Genomic DNA, 20,067 nt, shown 5'->3' on the forward strand with positions numbered 1-20,067 from the left:
TGTAAATCTACAATAATTGAGACGGGAACACATTTCTTATTTAGTATGCACAGTGACATCTGTGAAAATATCCTGTACTAAAGCCTGCCAGTGCCTTTCTATATCTTAAAACGATTTAAATTACTTCATTCATGCATGTGTATGTATTCTTTTTACAAGAGATATAAAGCATAAATCCACAGAGAGGTTGAATAACTTGCCCCCCAAATCACACCTCTGCTGGTGACAACATTTTCCAAGGTGAGAGACAGATTGAAAGCCATGATCTTAATGGATACAGCTGAAGTCCATGTAATAGCACTTTTGCTCCAGAAGGAGCGGTCCCACTGTATGAATGACCATATTTGTGGCCCTCACCCTATTGTGGTTTTTCACTGAGGCCATCTCTGTGGTGGAATCAAGTTTAGTAGATGCAAACTATTACATTGAGAATGGATAAACAACAAGGTCTTACTGTATAGCACAGGGAGCTATATTCAATATCCTGTGATACACCATAATGGAAAAGAATATGAAAAAATATATATGTATAACTGAATCACTTTGCTGTATAGCAGAAATTAACATGACATTGTACATCAACTATACTTCAATAAAATGAAAAAACAGAAGAAACATTTCATCCTCCTGCTGATAGAGAATATTCCTGGGGTTTCAGGCCCATCAAAGGTCACCCTTAAGTGGGATGGGGATGGGTGGTCAGGTCTGCCATTTCAGGTTGATCTTGGACTCCTGCGTCCTGGGGCCCAGGTGGCAGTCTGTTGTGATGGGCCATGTGTGTAAGCAGAGGTGAGTGAGGCAGGGACCCAGAGGGGAAGGGGTGGAAATCTCCAGCAATAGATGGGAATAGCAAAGTGGATCTGGGGGTCATCATTGATAAGAAAGTAGTAGTTAGAGAAAAAATGTGTCTTTGTGGCATTTTACAGCTTCTGTATGAATTTAGGAGAAATAGTATTTCCTGTTAACTTGCAATTTTCTTTATTTGTACCTGTTATGCAGTACAGTGCTGCATCATCAGAAAGGACAGTGGCTGCACAGTAGCATTTAGGACTCTGGAGGTCCCACATTTAAACACTGTAACACAAATACTAGGGGAATGATTATACTAAGAATGTGTAGTACACTCCTAAGTCAAGAGCCAAGTTTACCCAAGTAAAGGAAAAGTCAGATCCCATTCCTAATCTGAAGAGTATGCAGAAGCAGATATTGGTGCACTAGCAAAAATATCAGATACATTGATTTGCTTGTTTGTTTCTCTGATGTTTTTAGTAATGTTAAAGATCCCAGAGAACCTATTGGAATATAGGTAGAACATTCTTCCACCTTGAGAGGCCAATATTATATATAGAGTGGCTGTATGCTCAACCACTTCTTGTCTGATTTCATGAACCTCTCCTGCAAGGAGTTCTATAGCCTTAGTGACCTTGTCTAGTTTTCCTGCTGTTCTCTGAACAATAGTATGTAGAATTTCACCCACTTTTCTGGCCTCTTACAAAGTGTGGAAAGAAGAGACTTGGTGACAGAAAAAGGCAGTCCAAAATTCCTCTTAAGTCTTTGGACTCAAATCAAGGTCCAGTCTCTCTCCTTCTGGAATCAAATTATCTGAAGACTTCTTTCTCTGAAAAGGAAACTTACTGAAGCAAAAGAAACCCTGGGTGATATTAGGGGCTCTTCTGAAGGTAGGCATTAATTTACCAAGATAACAGATGCTGTGCAATTTGCAGTTAATAGTCAATAATCATTTATGTCACAAATCCAGTACAGTTCCGTCAGGGGCCACCAACTGATCTGTCTTTGGTCAAGATAACCCCTATGGGGTTGTCAAATGGTATTGTAATGTTTTGCAGCATTTGACAAGAGTGGTTCCATGCCAAGCATTGACAATTTTAGTAATAGAGACTATTGAGTAGATCTAAGTCAAAAGAACTGGGGCTGCACCTATATAATATGCTTTTTGATAAGTTTTATATACATAAGACAGCCTCAGTGCTGTGGTTAGGACATATGGATCAATGGAACATAATAGAGAACCCAGAAATAAACCCACACACCTACAGTCAATCTTCGACAAAGGAGACAAGAATATGCAGTGGAGAAAAGACAGTCTTTTCAGCAAGTAGTGTTGGGAAAGCCGGCAGCTGCATATAAATCAGTGAAGTCAGAACGCTCCCTCACGCCATATACAAAAATAAACTCAAAATGGCTTAAAGACTTAAATATAAGACATGACACCATAAAACTCCTAGAAGAGAAAATAGGCAAAACATTCTCTGACATAAATCGTAGCAATATTTTCTTAGGTCAGTCTCCCAAGGCAAAAGAAATCAAAGCAAAAATAAACAAATGGGACCTAATCAAACTTATAAGATTTTGCACATCAAAGGAAACCATAAACAAAATGAAAAGACAACCTATGGACTGGGAGAAGATATTTTGTAAACAATGCTATCTTTAAAAAAATTAAAATATAGTGATTCACATTTTAAAGGTTATGCTCCATTTATAATTATTATTAAATATTGGCTATATTCCCTGTGTTGTACAATATATCCTTGTAGCTTATTTTATACCTAATAGTTTGTACCTCTTAATCCCCTACCCCTATATTGCCGCTCCTCAGATCTGTACTATTTTTATTTTGCACTTATAACATCACGGTATGAGAGTGACTGTGTCCCCACTCCCTCATCAACCTTTTTTTTTGCCATTGTCATAGGTAAAAGATAATAACTCAATGTGGTTTAAATATGTTTGAGTTATCTATAGCTGAGTAACAAATTATTCACAATTTAGTGGCGTGAAACAGCAAATAGTTATTATATCACAGTTTCTGTGGGCCATGAATCTGGGAGTGGCACAGCTGGGTGCTTCTGACTCAAGATCTCTCAAGAGGGTGCAGTCAGGATGTCACCTTGGGACACAGTCATCTGAAGGATCCACTTTTAAGCTAATTCACATGGCTGCTGGACTGAGGGCCTCAGTTCCTTGTGGGCTGATGGACTATGGACCTCAGTCTGCCACACAACGTGGGCCTCTCAATAGGGCTGCTCAAAACATGTAATTTTTTTGCCAGTGTAAGTTATCCAAGATAGAGTGCCCAACATAGAAGCCACAGTCTTTTCATATTGGAAGTGATATCCCATCACTTTTGCTGTATTCTCATTAGAAGTGAATCAATACATCTAGCCTCACTCGGGGAAGGGATTACACAAGGGAGTGAATAGAAAGTGGCTATCGTTGGGGCCATTTAGAAGCTGACTACCACAATACATATTGGTCTACCTAGTGCTGCTGAAGATATGGAGCAATTGGAACTCCCATAAATTCCTGGTGGAAGTGTGAAATGGTATAACTACCTTGGAAAACAGTTCAACAGCTTCTTATAAAGCATCTACTTACTATGTGACCAACAGTTCTAAATTCTACACCTAAGATGTTTTTGATCATGATCATTCAACTTTTATTTAGCCATTTATGCTGAAATAATTTTAGACACAGAAAAGTTGAAAAAATAGCAGGAAGTTCTTATATTCCCTTTGTCCAGTTTCTTCTCATGTTAACATAACCATGATATAATTATGCAAACTAAAAAATAACATTAGAACAATATGATTAACTGACCTACAGACTTTATTCATCAGATTTTACCAGTTTTTCCACTAATGTCCTTTTTTAGTTCCAGAATCCAATCCAAGATACCACATGACATTTAGTTTTCAGGTCTTTTTAGCCTCCTCCAATCTGTGGAAGTCCCTGAGTCTTTTCTTGTCTTTCATGACCTTGACACTTTTAAAGAGTACTAATCAGTTATTTTGTAGAATGTTCCTCAATCTGAGTTTGTCTTGTGTTTTCTTATTATTAGGTCGAAGTTACACATTTTTGACAAGAGTACTGCAGAAGTGATATACCCTTCCCAGGGCTATATATCAGGGGGCACATAATGTCTATGTTATTTTCCTGGTGATGTTGAACCTTTTTTTTCAGATTTCATAGCTTCCATATCTATTTAGCTCTTATGAAAACAGTGGAAACACTGCACAAAATGAACTCAACTGTTTTTATTTCCCTTCTTGATACATGCACATTCTGTGCCTTAGGCTTACTGATGAGCAAGGAAGGACTGAAAGGAAGAGGAATTCTATGTTACCTGATCTTTCTTTCCTTTTATATCATTCTCAGTGTAAAGAGCTGGCTCACACAGGGAAGTAATACAAGTGAAAAAGGACATGCCAGAGTTCTTTGGGGTTTTGAGTTTCTTAGAACGCTATTGCAAGCTTTCTTCATTCAGAGCAAGTTCTGGTTCAAATGGAAAGTGTGGCCTCTTGGGTAGGGTTTCCAGAGTTAGCAAATAAAAATAGACAAATCTGGATCTCAGATAAACAATAAATCATTTCTTAGTATAAGTCTGTCCCAAGTATTTCATAGGACATATCATATCTTGGGGCTGTCAGTGCCCCCTTCTTCCTCAGTCATAGATGTAAGATTACTTTTTAAAAAATTGTGGCAAAATACATGTAACATAAAATTTACCATGTTAATCCCCCATTTTTTTGGCCTTGCTGTGCGCTTGAGGGATCTTAGTTCCTGGACTGGGGATTGAACCCACACCCTCAGCAGTGAAAGCACAGAGTCCTAACCACTGGACCGCGAGGAAATTCCCAATATTAACCCAATTTATTTTGCCAGTCTGCCTGCTTTTATTTCTTATTTTATTTTTTATTGGAGTATAGTTGCTTTACATTGCTGTGTCAGTTTCTGCTGTACAGCCAATATTAACCCATTTTTAAATGTACAGTTCAGTGGCATTAACTACATTCACATTCTTGTGCCACCATGGTGATGTTAACCTTGATTGATTAACCCGGTGGTGTCTGCCAGGTTTCTCCACTCTAAATTTACTATATTCCCTTTGTAATTAACAAATATCTTGGGAAAAATATGTTGAGACTATGCCAATACATTGTTTCCTATCAAATTTTCACCTACTAATTTTAGCACCCGTGGATGGATCTTGTCTGCAACATTTTTTACTGCGGTGTTCTAAAAAAATAGTGCTTTTATACTCCCCTCATTCCTTTTGCCTTTATTAATTAGAATTATTCTGTAAGTAAGAGTTGTCCCTTTCCCCCATCTATTTATTTAATTATTTATATCAACTTGTACTCATATTTATTTTATTCTATGGGTTTTAATCTAATAATATGGTTATTTATCTTCTGTCTCAAATTGTTCCACCTTTGGCCATTGCAAGCAGACTCAGGTTGGCTATGGTGCCCTTTTGGTATGCCCGCATCTTTTTTTTTTTTTTGAGCACTTCCTTAACTTCCTGGAACTACAAGTTGCTCCACCTCATTTTATACTTTCCCTGCCCCAGTTCAACTATTTCAAAGAACTTTGGTTCCTTTTATTAGAAAATGATATTTAGAAACCTAGATCTGGTTGCTGTGTATGCTCATTGGGTTATTATTTCTTCTAGGCCCTCTTAGCTAACTTGGAGGCTTGGAAATTCAGTCAGCCCTCCATATCTGTGGGTTCTGCATTGGCAGATACAGAGGGCCAACTGTAAGGGACCTGAGCATCCTCAGATTTTGGTACCTGAAGGAGTCCTGTAACCAATCCCCATGGTTACCCAGGGATGACTGTATATGAATGTATATTAACTCAAGCTACACACATTTTCTTTTTATTCTTCCCTCCTTTCCTCCCTCCCTCCCTTCCTTCCTTCCTTCCTTCCTCCTTCCCTTCCTCTCTCTCTCTCTCAGAAATTTTTTGGCATTTAGTATATTCACAATGTTGAGCAACCATCACCACTATCTAGTTCTACAATATTTTTGTCACCTCAAAAAGAAACCTCTTGGGGCTTCCCCAGTGGCTCAGTGGTTAAGAATCCACCTGCCAGTGCAGGGGACATGGGTTTGAGCCTTGGTCTGGGAAGATCCCACATGCCGTGGAGCAACTAAGCCCATGCACCACAACTACTGAGCCTGTGCTCTAGAGCCCATGAGCCACAACTACTGAAGCCCACGCCTACAGCCTGTGCTCTGCAACAAGAGAAGCCACCACAATGGGAAGCCTGCCCACCACAATGAAGGGTAGCCCACACTCGCCACAAGTAGAGAAAGCCTGCACGCAGCAATGAAGATCTAACGCAGCCAAAAATAAATAAGTAAATAATAAATTTAAAATTTAAAAAAACACTTCTTATAAAAAAAAATGTCCTACTCATTAAGGATCACCCCTCATCCCACTCTCCCACAACCCCTGGCAACCACTACTGCTTTCTGTTTCTACAGATATGCCTGTTATGGATATTTCCTTTAAGTGGAATCATACAATATGTGGCCTTTTGTGTCTGTCTTCTTTCACTTAGCATAATGTTTTCAAAGATTATCCATGTTGTGGCATGAATCCATGCTTCATTCCTTTTTATGGCTGAATAATATTCCATTTTATGGATATACCATATTTTGTTTATCCATTCATCAGCTGATGAACACTTGGGTTGTTTCCACCTTTTGGCTGTTGTGAATAGTGCTTCTATGAATGTGTACAAGTTTTTGTTTGAACACTTGTTTTCAACTATTTTGGGCATATACCTAGAAGTGGAATTGATGGGTCATTTGGTAATTCTACATTTAACTTATTGAGGAACTGCCAAACTATTTTCCACAGAGGTGGTACCATATTATATTCCCAAGAGCAATTCATGAAAGTTCCAGTTTCTCCATACCCTTACCAACAGTTCAGAAAATATAACTTCTTTCAGAAAAAAAGAGGAGGGAACACTTCCCAACTCATTTTATTAGGCAGCAGACCCAAATACTAAAACCAGAAAATGATATGACAGAAAAAACTGAAGACCAATATCCTTCATGAACATGACACAAAAATCTTCATTAAAATATTAGTTATATGTATAAATATATAAATATATTTTATATATTTATATTTATAAGATATAAAAATAGACAATTTAGAAAAGATTTACAAAAAATATACAATTTATAAAAGATACATATACACATGTATATGTATACATGTGCATACAAACACATAATGTATTTCACATATCACAACAATGAGGGGTTCATGCCAGGAGTGCAAGGCTGTTTCAACATTTGAAAATCATTTTAATTCACCATATTAATGGACTAAATAAGACAAGCCATATAATCATCTCAGTAGATGCAGAGAAAGCATTTGATAAATACCCACTTATGATAAAAACTCAAAGCAAATTAGGAACAGAATGGAAATTCCTTAACCTAATAAATGGAATCTACAAAAACCCTACAATTTACATCACACTGAATGGTGAGAAATTGAATGCTCTCATTCTAAGATTATAAACAAGGCAAGGATGTCTTCTCTGATCACTCCTATTCAATATTCTGCTGGAAGTCCTAGACAGTGCTATTACATAAGAAAAGGAAATAAAAGATTCAGATTGGAGAGAAAGAAAGAAAACTCTATTTTCAGACAGCATTATTGTCTATGTAGATAAAAATTTAAAGTCTAGAAAAAAGCTCCTAGAACTAGCAAGTTTAGCAAGATTTCAGGATACACTGTCAAATATACGAGTCAATTATATCCTACATACCAGCTATAAACAATTGGAATTTGAAATTTAAAAATATAACACACGTAAAAGACACAAAAAACAAAAATATAACACACATATGACCACAAAGACAAACTAATTAGGTATATATCTAACAAAATATGTACAGAATCTGTATACTGAAAATTTAAAAAAATCAATGAAAGAAATAAAATATCATGCAAATAAATGGAAAGATAGGCCATGCTCATGGATTGTAAGACCCAATATAATTAAAATGCCAATTCTGGCTTCCCTGGTGGTGCAGTGGTTGAGAGTCCGCCTGCCGATGCAGGGGACACGGGTTTGTGCCCCAGTCCGGGAAGATCCCACATGCTGCGGAGTGTCTAGGTCCGTGAGCCATGGCCGCTGAGCCTGTGCGTCTGGAGCCTGTGCTCCGCAACGGGAGAGGCCACAACAGTGAGAGGCCCGCGTACCACACACAAAAAAATCCAATTCTTCCCCAATTTGATCTATAGATACAATGTAATTCCAATCAAATTCCCAGCAAGCCTTTTAAAGTTATTTTTTAGCTAATTCTGCAGTCAAATGCTCTACCCCTGAGCTATACCCCACCACCCTTGACAAGCTAATTCTAAAATTGTTATGGTAAAATAGAGGAGCAAGAATAGCCAAAAGAATTATGAAAAAACAAAATTGGAGGATTTGCACTACCCAATTTCAAGACTCACTGTAGAGCTACAGTTATCAAGACAGAGTGGTAATGACAAAAATCCAGAAACACAGATCAGTGGAACTGAATAGAGAATAGGGAACCCCAAAATTGGCCCACAGAAATGGAGTTAACTGTTTTTCTTTCCTGTCAAGAGAAAGAAGTGCAAATTAGCAAGGGCTGGAAGAAGGCTAAAGGAACCCTGTAGTACTGGGTTCAAGTCAGGAATATCAGCATGAACTCATGTTTCTTTTAAAACATATACAGATAGATAGCTAAAGAAATAAAAATAAATATGTGTATACATGGGTAGGATACATACATGTATTTCCTAGCTCTTTGACACTCCTAGCAGTGACACACCAAATAAACATACATAATGCCAAGAGCTTGGTTTCTTTCTTTCTTTTTTTTTTTTTTTTTTGCGGTACGTGGGCCTCTCACTGCTGTGGCCTCTCCCACTGTGGAGCACAGGCTCCGGACGTGCAGGCTCAGTGGCCATGGCTCACGGGCCCAGCCGCTCCACGGCATGTGGGATCTTCCCGGACCCGGGCACGAACCCGCATCCCCTGCATCGGCAGGCGGACTCTCAACCACTGCGCCACCAAGGAAGCCCAAGAGCTTGGTTTCTAAATGCCACTTTCCAACAAAAGAAACCAGATCTCCTTGGAGAAATTAATAGCTGATTCTAACTGGATCAGGGAAATTACAAGATGAGCCTGGCCCATCTTATAGTTCCAGTAAGTAAGGAAGTACCCTCCTCCACAATAAAATGATGGGGGCATGTTAAAGGGACTCAGGAGGCAAGCTGAAAGACCTGACAATGGCCAAACCTGTAACAATTTGTGCCACATAGTACATAATGTAGTACTGGATTATAATACAAAGAATAGAAAAGACAAATAGTCCTTATAGAGGAGTGCCAGTTAATAAATGTAGAAGCAATGAGGGAAAGAAAATCACTGTTAGAACAAAACAAGAACCACTGATGAACACTAAAATTAATGGATGAAACTTTAAGGAGAAACAGGATATTTGCATAACCTCAAAATAATTCCCTTGTGGTAGTTTTAACATATGACTACAAACTTTGATGCCTCTCCATCCAGAAGGTAGAGCTTAATTGCCCTTTCCTTCAGTATGAGGACTTTGAGCCAGTGAAGAGTATGGAAGGAGGAAAAACAGTAACTTTACAACAGAGAAACTTGGGAGACAACACCATAACAAAGTGACCAAGATTAATATCACTTAGTAATATCACTTAGTAATAAGTCATGTTCATGTAATCTGTCCCCTGAAATAATACAATGAGAAGGGCACATAATCTCTGTGATATCCATCCCCCAAATCCATAACCTCAATCTGTTCACGATAAAACATCAAATGCAAATTGAGGGACATTTCTACAAGACTACTTATCATGTCTACAAGAATAATCTTCAAAAGTGTCAAGATCATGAAAGATAAAGACCAAAGAAGCTGTCACAGATTGGAGGAGACTAAGGAAACATGACAACTCAAAGCAATGTGATAAACTGCATTGGATCCTGGAACAGAAAAAAGGTCGGTGTTCAGTAAAGGATAAACCTTGCCCAAAGAAAGGCTTGGCCCCTTGACCCAGCTCCTAGGAGGTAACCTCTAAGCCTTTGGAGTGTCCTGCCTGATAAGAGTGTCTGTTACCTGGGAGCCTGGAGCCATGCTGGGTAGTCTATACCAACAATGGGATTTATGGTAAGGGTTTTGGGCCATGTGGTATCAGTTCAGCCTCTGGAAGGGCTGGAGACTATATATAAGTGTGTGTGATGGGAAAATACATACTTGCTAAAATGGATCAAAAGAAAAAAGAAGTGGCTATTAATATAAGAATTTTACCATGATAGAGTCATTTCATAGTGAAAAAAGGGTGTACTCAACAAGTGGACATAACAGTCCTAAATGCTGTATACCTAATAACAGAGCTTCAAAATAGATAAAGCATCAACTGTATAACTGAAAGGAGAAATAGAAAGAAGCACAAAGTTAGTTGAAGATTTCAATACCTCTCCCTCAATAACTGATAGAATGGACATAAAATCAGTAAGGCTACAGAAGACTTGAATCATACTATCAAAAATCATAATTCATGTTTATAGATCATGCCACATAACAAGAGCAAAATACATTCTTTACAAGTGTGCATGAGACTTTTACCAAGATAGACCATATTCTGTACTGTAACAGAAGTCTCAATTTATAAGTATTCAAGTCATACAAAGTATATTCTCTGATCACAATGGAATCAAATTATAAATCATAACAGAAAGTGGAAAATTCTAAAATATCTGGATACTGTAACACACATCTAAATAACACATGGGACAAAGAAGACATCCCAAGGTAAGTTAGGAAGTATTTTGAACTGAATGAATAGGTAAAGACAACAACGTATCAGTATATATTAGCTACTAAATGAGTGCTTAAAGGGTTATTTTTATCACTGAAGCTTTATACTACAAAAGAAGAAACGTCTCAAATTAGTGACTCAGCTTCAACCATAAGAAACTAGAAAAAGAAGAGCAAATTTAATTCAAAGTAAGCAGAGAGAGGGAGGCGAGAAGATGGCGGAAGAGTAAGACGCGGAGATCACCTTCCTCCTCACAGATACATCAGAAATACATCTACACGTGGAATTTCTCCTATAGAACACCCACCGAACGCTGGCAGAAGACCGCAGACCTCCCCAAAGGCAAGAAACTCCCCACTTACCTGGGTAGGGCAAAAGAAAAAAGAATAAACAGAGACAAAGAATAGGGACGGGACCTGCACCAGTGGGAGGGAGCCGTGAAGGAGGAAAGGTTTCCACACACTAGAAGCCCCTTCGCGGGCGGAGACTGCGGGTGGCGGAGGGGGAAGCTCTGGAGCCGCGGAGGAGAGCGCAGCAACAGGGTGCGGAGGGCAAAGCGGAGAGATTCCGCAGAGGATCGGTGCCGATCAGCACTCACCAGCTCGAGAGGCTTGTCTGCTCCCCTGCCGGAGTGGGCGGGAGCCGGGAGCTGAGCCTCGGGCTTCAGTCGGATCCCAGGGAAAGGTCTGGAGTTGGCAGAGTGAAAACAGCCTGAAGGGGTTAGTGCGCCACGGCTGGCCGGGAGGGAGTCCGGTTGAAGTCTGGAGCTGCCGAAGAGGCAAGAGACCTTTTCTTCCCAGTTTGCTTCCTGGTGCGCGAGGAGACGAGTTTAACCGCGCCGCTTAAAGGAGCTCCAGAGACGGGCACGGAGCTGCCAAAGAGACAAGAGACTTTTTCTTGCCTCTTTGTTTCCTGGTGCGAGAGGAGAGGGGATTAAGCACACTGCGTAAAGGAGCTCCAGAAACGGGCGCGAGCCGTGGCTGTTGGCGTGGACAGCAGAGACGGGCGTGGGACGCTAGGGTTGCTGCTGCCGCCACCAAGAGACCTGTGTGTGAGCACAGGTCACTCTCCACACCTCCTCTCCCGGGAGCCTGTGCAGCCCGCCACTGCCGGGGTCCCGGGATCCAGGGACAGCTTCCCCGGGAGAACGCGTGGCGCGCCTCGGTCTGGTGCAGCGTCACGCCGGCCTCTGCCGTCGCAGGCTCGCACCGCATCCGTGTCCCGCCCTCCCCTCGGCCTGTGCCAGAGCCCCCGAATCAGCTGCTCCTTTAACCCCGTCCTGTCTGAGCGAAGGGCAGACGCCCTCTGACGACCTACACGCAGAGGCGGGGCCAAGTCCAAAGCTGAACCCCAGGAGCTGTGCGAACAAAGAGGAGAGGGGGAGGTCTCTCCCAGCAGCCTCAGAAGCTGCGGATTAAAGCTCCACAATCAACTTGAAGTGCCCTGCACCTGTGGAATACCTGAATAGACAGCAAATCATCCCAAGTTGAGGAGGTGGACTTTGGGAGCAAGATATACTATTATTTTCCCCTTTTTTCTTTTTGTGAGTGTGTATGTGTGTGCTACTGTGTGAGATTTTGTCTGTATAGCTTTGCTTTCACCATTTGTCCTAGGGTTAGACCGACCCATTATTTTGGTATTTTTTAACATAAATTTGTCTTCCTAATAATTATTTTTTATTTTAATAACTATATTTTAACCTACTTTATTTTGTCTTCTCCCTTTCTTTCTTCCTTTCTTCCTTCCTTTCTTCCCTACTTCCCTCCTTCCTTCCTCTCTTCTTTCCTCCCTTCCTTCCTCCCTGCCTTTCTTCCTTCCTCCCTTCCTTTCTTCCTTCCTCTCTTTCCTTTCTATTTTTTCTCCCTTTTATTTTGAGCCGTGTGGATTAAAGGTTCTTGGCGCTCCAGCCAGGTGTCAGGGCTGTGTCTCTGAGGTGGGAGAACCAACCTCAGGACACTGGTCCACAAGAGACCTCCCAGTTCCACGCAACATCAAATGGCGAAAATCTCCCAGAGATCTCCATCTCAACACCAAGACCCAGATTCACTCAAGGACCATCAACGAACAGTGCTGGACACCCTATGCCCAACAAAGAGCAAGACAGGTCTACAGCCCCATCCATTAGCAGAGAGGCTGCCTGAAATCATAATAAGGCTACCAACATCCCCAAACACACCACCAGACGTGGACCTGCCCACCAGAAAGACAATATCCAGCCTCATCCACCAGAACACAGGCACTAGTCCCCTCAACCAGGAAACATGCTCAACCCACTGAACTAACCTTAGCCACTGAGGGCAGACACCAAAAATAACGGGAACTACGAACCTGCAGCCAGCAAAAGGGAGACCCCAAACACAGTAAGATAAGCAAAATGAAAAGACAGAAAAACACACAGCAGATGAAGGAGCAAGGTAAAAACACACCAGACCTAACAAATGAAGAGGAAATAGGTAGTATACCTGAAAAAGAATTCAGAATAATGATAGTAAAGATGATTCAAAATCTTGGAAATAGAATAGACAAATTGCAAGAAAGAGTTAACAAGGACCTAGAAGAAATAAAGAGGAAGCAAGCAACAATGAGCAACACAATAAATGAAATGAAAAATACTCTAGATGGGATCACTAGCAGAATAACTGAGGCAGAAGGACGGATAAGTGACCTGGAAGATAAAATAGTGGAAATAACTACTGCAGAGCAGAATAAAGAAAAAAGAATGAAAAGAACTGAGGACAGTCTCAGAGACCTCTGGGACAACATTCAATGCACCAACATTCGAATTATAGGGGTCCCAGAAGAAGAAGAGTAAAAGAAAGGGACTGAGAAAATATTTGAAGAGATTATAGTTGAAAACTTCCCTAATATAAGAAAGGAAATAGTCAATCAAGTCCAGGAAGCACAGAGAGTCCCATACAGGATAAACCCAAGGATAAACACGCCAAGACACATTAATCAAACTGTCAAAAATTAAATACAAAGAAAACATTAAAAGCAGCAAGGGAGAAACAACAAATAACACACAAGGGAATCCCCATAAGGTTAACATCTGATCTTTCAGCAGAAACTCTATAAGCCAGAAGGGAGTGGGAGGACATATTTAAAGTGATGAAGGAAAAAACCCCTACAAACAAGATTACTCTACCCAGCAAGGATCTCATTCAGATTTGATGGAGAAAATAAAACCTTTACAGACAAGCCAAGACTGAGAGAGTTCAGCACCACCAAACCAGCTTTACAACAAATGCTAAAGGAACTTCTCTAGGCATGAAACACAAGAGAAGGAAAAGACCTACAAGAACAACCCAAAACAATTAAGTAAATGGTAATAGGAACACACATATCGATAATTACCTTAAATATAAATGGATTAAATGCTCCCACGAAAAGACACAGACTGGCTGAATGGATACAAAAACAAGACCCATATATATGCTGTCTACAAGAGACCCACTTCAGACCTAGGGGCACATACAGACTGAAAGTGAGGGGATGGAAAAAGATATTCCATGCAAATGGAAATCAGAAGAAAGCTGGAGTAGCAATTCTCATATCAGACAAAATAGACTTTAAAATAAAAACTATTACAAGAGACAAAGAAGGACACTACATAATGATCAAGGGATTGATCCATGAAGAAGATATGACAATTGTAAATATTTATGCACCCAACATAGGAGCACCTCAATACATAAGGCAAATACTAACAGCCATAAAAGGGGAAATCGACAGCAACACAATCATAGTAGGGGACTTTAACACCCCACTTTCACCAATGGACAGATAATCCAAAATGAAAATAAATAAGGAAACACAAGCTTTAAATGATATATTACACAAGATGGACTTAATTGATATTTATAGGACATTCCATCCAAAAACAACAGAATACACATTTTTCTCAAGTGCTCATGGAACATTCTCTAGGATAGCTCATATATTGGGTCACAAATCTAGCCTTGGCAAATTTAAGAAAATTGAAATTGTATCAAATATCTTTTCTGACCGTGACACTATGAGACTAGATATCAATTACAGGAAAAGATCTGTAAAAAATACAAACACATGGAGGCTAAATAATACACTACTTAATAACGAAGTGATCATTGAAGACATCAAAGAGGAAATCAGAAAATACTTAGAAACAAATGACAATGGAGACACGACGACCCCAAACCTATGGGATACAGCAAAAGCAGTTCTAAGGGAAGTTTATAGTAATACAATCATACCTTAAGAAATAGGAAACATCTCGAATAAACAAACTAACTTTGCACCTAAAGCAATTACAAAAAGAAGAACAAGAAAACCCCAAATTTAGCAGAAGGGAAGAAATCATAAAGATCAGATCAGAAATAAATGAAAAAGAAATGAAGGAAACAATAGCAAAGATCAATAAAACTAAAAGCTGGTTCTTTGAGAAGATAAATAAAATTGATGAACCATTAGCCAGACTCATCAAGAAAGAAAGGGAGAAGACTCAAATCAATAGAATTAGAAATGAAAAAGGAGATGTAACAACTGACACTGCAGAAATACAAAAGATTATTAGAGATTACTACAAGCAACTATATGCCAATAAAATGGACAACCTGGAAGAAATGGACAAATTCTTACAAATGCACAACCTGCCGAGACTGAACCAGGAAGAAATAGAAAATATGAACAGACCAATCACAAGCACTGAACTTGAAATTGTGATTAAAAATCTTCCAACAAACAAAAGCCCAGGACCAGATGGCTTCACAGGCGAATTCTATCAAACATTTAGAGAAGAGCTAACACCCATCCTTCTCAAACTCTTCCAAAAGATAGCAGAGGGAGGAACACTCCCAAACTCATTCTATGAGGCCACCATCACCCTGATACCAAAACCAGACAAAGACATCACATGGGAAGAAAACTACAGGCCAATATCACTGATGAACATAGATGCAAAAATCCTCAACAAAATACTAGCAAACAGAATCCAACAGCACATTGAAAGGATCATACACCATGATCAAGTGGGGTTTATTCCAGGAATGCAAGGATTCTTCAATATACACAAATCAATCAATGTGATACACCATATCAACAAACTAAAGGAGAAAAACCATATGATCATCTCAATAGAGGCAGAGAAAGCTTTTGACAAAATTCAACACCTGTTTATGATAAAAACTCTGCAGAAAGTAGGCATAGAGGGAACTTTCCTTAACATAATAAAGGCCATATATGACAAACCCACAGCCAGCATTGTTCTCAATGGTGAAAAACTGAAACCATTTCCACTAAGATCAGGAACAAGACAAGGTTGCCCACTCTCACCACTCTTGTTCAACATAGTTTTGGAAGTTCTAGCCACAGCAATCAGAGAAATAAAAAGAAATAAAAGGAATCCAAATAGGAAAAGAAGAAGTAAAGGTGTCACTGTTTGCAGATGACATGATACTATACATAGAGAATCCTAAGGATGCTACCAGAAAACTACTAGAACTAATCAATGAATTTGGTAAAGTAGCAGGATACAAAATGAATGCACATAAATCTCTGGCATTCTTATACACTAATGATGAAAAATCTGAGAGTGAAATTAAAAAAACACTCCCATTTACCATTGCAACTAAAAGAATAAAATATCTAGGAATAAACCTATCTAAGGAGACCAAACACTTGTATGCAGAAAGCTATAAGACACTGATGAAAGAAATTAAAGATGATACTAATAGGTGGAGAAATATACCATGTACTTGGATCAGAAGAATCAACATTGTGAAAATGACTCTACTACCCAAAGCAATCTACAGATTCAATGCAATCCCTATCAGATTACCACTGGCATTTTTTACAGAACTAGAACAAAAAATTTCACAATTTGTATGGAAACACAAAAAATACCCGAATAGCCAAAGCAATCTTGAGAAAGAAAAATGGAGGAATCAGGTTCCCTGACTTCAGACTATACTACAGGGCTACAGTAATCAAGACAGTTTGGTACTGGCACAAAAACAGAAATATAGATCAATGGAACAGGATAGAAAGCCCAGAGATAAACCCACACACATATGGTCACCTTATCTTTGATAAAGGAGGGAAGGATATACAGTGGAGAAAAGACAGCCTCTTCAATAAGTGGTGCTGGGAAAACTGGACAGCTACATGTAAAAGTATGAAATTAGAACACTCCCTAACACCACACACAAAAATAAATTCAAAATGGGTTAAAGACCTAAATGTAAGGCTAGACACTATCAAACTCTTAGAGGAAAACATAGGCAGAACACTGTATGACATAAATCACAGCAAGATCCTTTTTGATCCACCTCCTAGAGTAAGGGAAATAAAAACAAAAATAAACAAATGGGACCTAATGAAACTTAAAAGCTTTTGCACAGCAAAGGATACCATAAACAAGACCAAAAGACAACCCTCAGAATGGGAGAAAATATTTGCAAATGAAGCAACTGACAAAGGATTAATATACAAAATTTATAAGCAACTCATGCAGCTCAATAACAAAAAAACAAAGAACCCAATCCAAAAATGGGCAGAAGAACTAAATAGACATTTCTCCAAAGAAGATATACAGATTACCAACAAACACATGAAAGAATGCTCAACATCATTAATCATTAGAGAAATGCAAATCAAAACTACAATGAGATATCATCTCACACTGGTCAGATTGGCCATCATCAAAAACTCTAGAAACAATAAATGCTGGAAAGGGTGTGGAGAAAAGGGAACACTCTTGCACTGCTGGTGCGAATGTAAATTGATACAGACACTATGGAGAACAGTATGGAGGTTCCTTAAAAAACTACAAATAGAACTACCATACGACCCCACAATCCCACTACTGGGCATATACCCTGAGAAAACCATAATTCAAAAAGAGTCACGTACCAAAATGTTCATTGCAGCTCTATTTACGATAGCCAGGACATGGAAGCAACTTAAGTGTCCATCAACAGATGAATGGATAAAGAAGATGTGGCACGTATATACAATGGAATATTACTGAGCCATAAAAAGAAATGAAACTGAGTTGTTTGTAATGAGGTGGATAGACCTGGAGTCTGTCATACAGAGTGAAGTAAGTCAGAAGGAGAAAAACAAATACCATATGCTAACACATATATATGGAATCTAAGAAAAAAAATGTCATGAAGAGATTAGTTGCAGGTCGGGAATAAAACACAGACCTACTAGAGCATGGACTTGAGGATATGGGGAGGGGGAAGGATAAGCTGTGACAAAGTGAGAGAGTGGCATGGACATATATACACTACCAAACGTAGGGTGGATAGCTAGTGGGAAGCGGCCGCATGGCACAGGGAGATCAGCTAGGTGGTTTCTGACCACCTAAACGGGTGGGATAGGGAGGGTGGGAGGGAGGGTGACGCAAGAGGGAAGAGATATGGGAACATATGTATATGTATAACTGATTCACTCTGTTGTAAATGAGGAACTAACATACTATTGTAAAACAGTTATGGTCCAATAAAGATGTTAAAAATACAAAGTAAGCAGAGAAAGGAAATAATAAACAAGGGAACATAAATAAATAAAACTGAAGACAGCAAAACAATAGAGAAAAATCAATCACACCAAAAGCTGGATATTTGAGAAAAATCAGTAAAATTGATAAATCTCTAGCCAAACTGCCCAGAAGAAAAATGAGACACAAATTACCAACATCAAGAATGGGAGAAGGGAACATCACTTCAGATCCTCCAGATTTTATTAAAAGGGTAAAAATGGAATATGATGAACAACAATTTTGCTCCTAAATTAGACAACTTATGTGAAATAGACAAATTCTTTGAAAAATACAAACTGCTAAAGCTCAGTGAAGAAAATGATAACCTGAATAGCCTTATAACCATTAAATTGAATTTTTAGTTAAAAACTTTAAAAAAAGAGACATAATTGACATTTAACGTTGTGTAAATTTAAGGTGTACAACCTGTTGATTTGATACACTTATATACTGGAGCATGATTACCACCATAGCATTAGCTAATACCCCTATGATGTCACATAATTATCATTTCTTTTGTGGTGAGAACGTTAAAGATCCAGTCTCTTAGCAACTTTCAAGTGTATAATACAATTGTTAACTATAGTCACAATGCCATTCATTAGATCCCCAGAACTTATTCATCTTCTAACTGCAAGTTTGTACCCTTTAACATCTCCCCATTGCCTCACCCCTCCCAGTCCCTTGTAAACACCATTTTGTTCTCTGTTTCTATGAGTTTGGCTTTTTAATATTCCACGTATAAGTGATATCATACAGTACTTGTCTTTCTCTGTCTGACTTCCTCACTTAGCATAATGCTCTTAAGGTCCATCCATGTTGTCACAAATGGCAGGATTTTCTTCTTTTTCATGAATAATATTCCATGAAATATACACCACATCCTTTATAAAAGAATACCAGTGCCAGATGGCTTCACTGGCAAATTCTACCAAACATTAAAGGAAGACATACCACCATTTCTACACCAACTTTTCCAGGGGAGGGACCATTTCCCAACTCATTCTATGAAGTCAGCATTATCCTGATACCAAAAGCAGACAAAGAAAATATAAGAAAACTAAAAACCAACATCCTAAATAAGAATACATGCAAAAATTCCTAACAAAAACTTTAGCAAATTGAGTCCAGTGATATATAAAAATGATAATACATCGTGACTAAGAGGGGTTTAATTCCAGAAATGATAGATTTATTTAACTATCAAAAATCAATATAATCAATGTAATTTGACAGATTAACAAATTAAAAAAGAAAAGCTATATGATTGTCTCAATAGCTAGAGAAAAAACATTTGACAAAATCCAACATTTATTCTTGATAAAAACTATGAACAAATTAGTAATAGAGGTAACTTCCTCAACCTGATAAAGAGCATATATGAAAAACGCACGGCTAACATACTCAAAGTGAAAGATTAAATGTTTTCTTCCTAAGATCAAGAAAAAGGCAAAGATATCCACTCTGATCACTTCTATTCAACATTGTACTGTAGCCAGTATAATAAGACAAGAAAATAAATAAAAGGCACCTATAATGGAAAGGAAGAAGCAAAACTACCATTTCTCACAGATGACATGATTGTCTATGTAGAAAAGCTTAACAGGATCAACAATAGCTACTAGAACTAATAAGTGAGCTTAGCAAGGTTATGGGATACAAGATCAACATGTGAAAGTCAATTGTATTTCTCTATCCTAGCAAATAACTATTGGAAATTTTAAAATAATTAATACCATTTAAAGTAATATAGACATATGAAATACTTAGGGATAAATTTGACAAAATGTGTAAAATTTGCATACTAAAAAACTACAAAACACTTCTGAGAGAAATGAAAAAAGACCTAAATAAATTGAAATATATACCCTGTTCATGGATCTGAA

This window comes from Kogia breviceps, chromosome X (assembly GCF_026419965.1).
Source record: "Kogia breviceps isolate mKogBre1 chromosome X, mKogBre1 haplotype 1, whole genome shotgun sequence".
NCBI lineage: Eukaryota > Metazoa > Chordata > Mammalia > Artiodactyla > Physeteridae > Kogia > Kogia breviceps.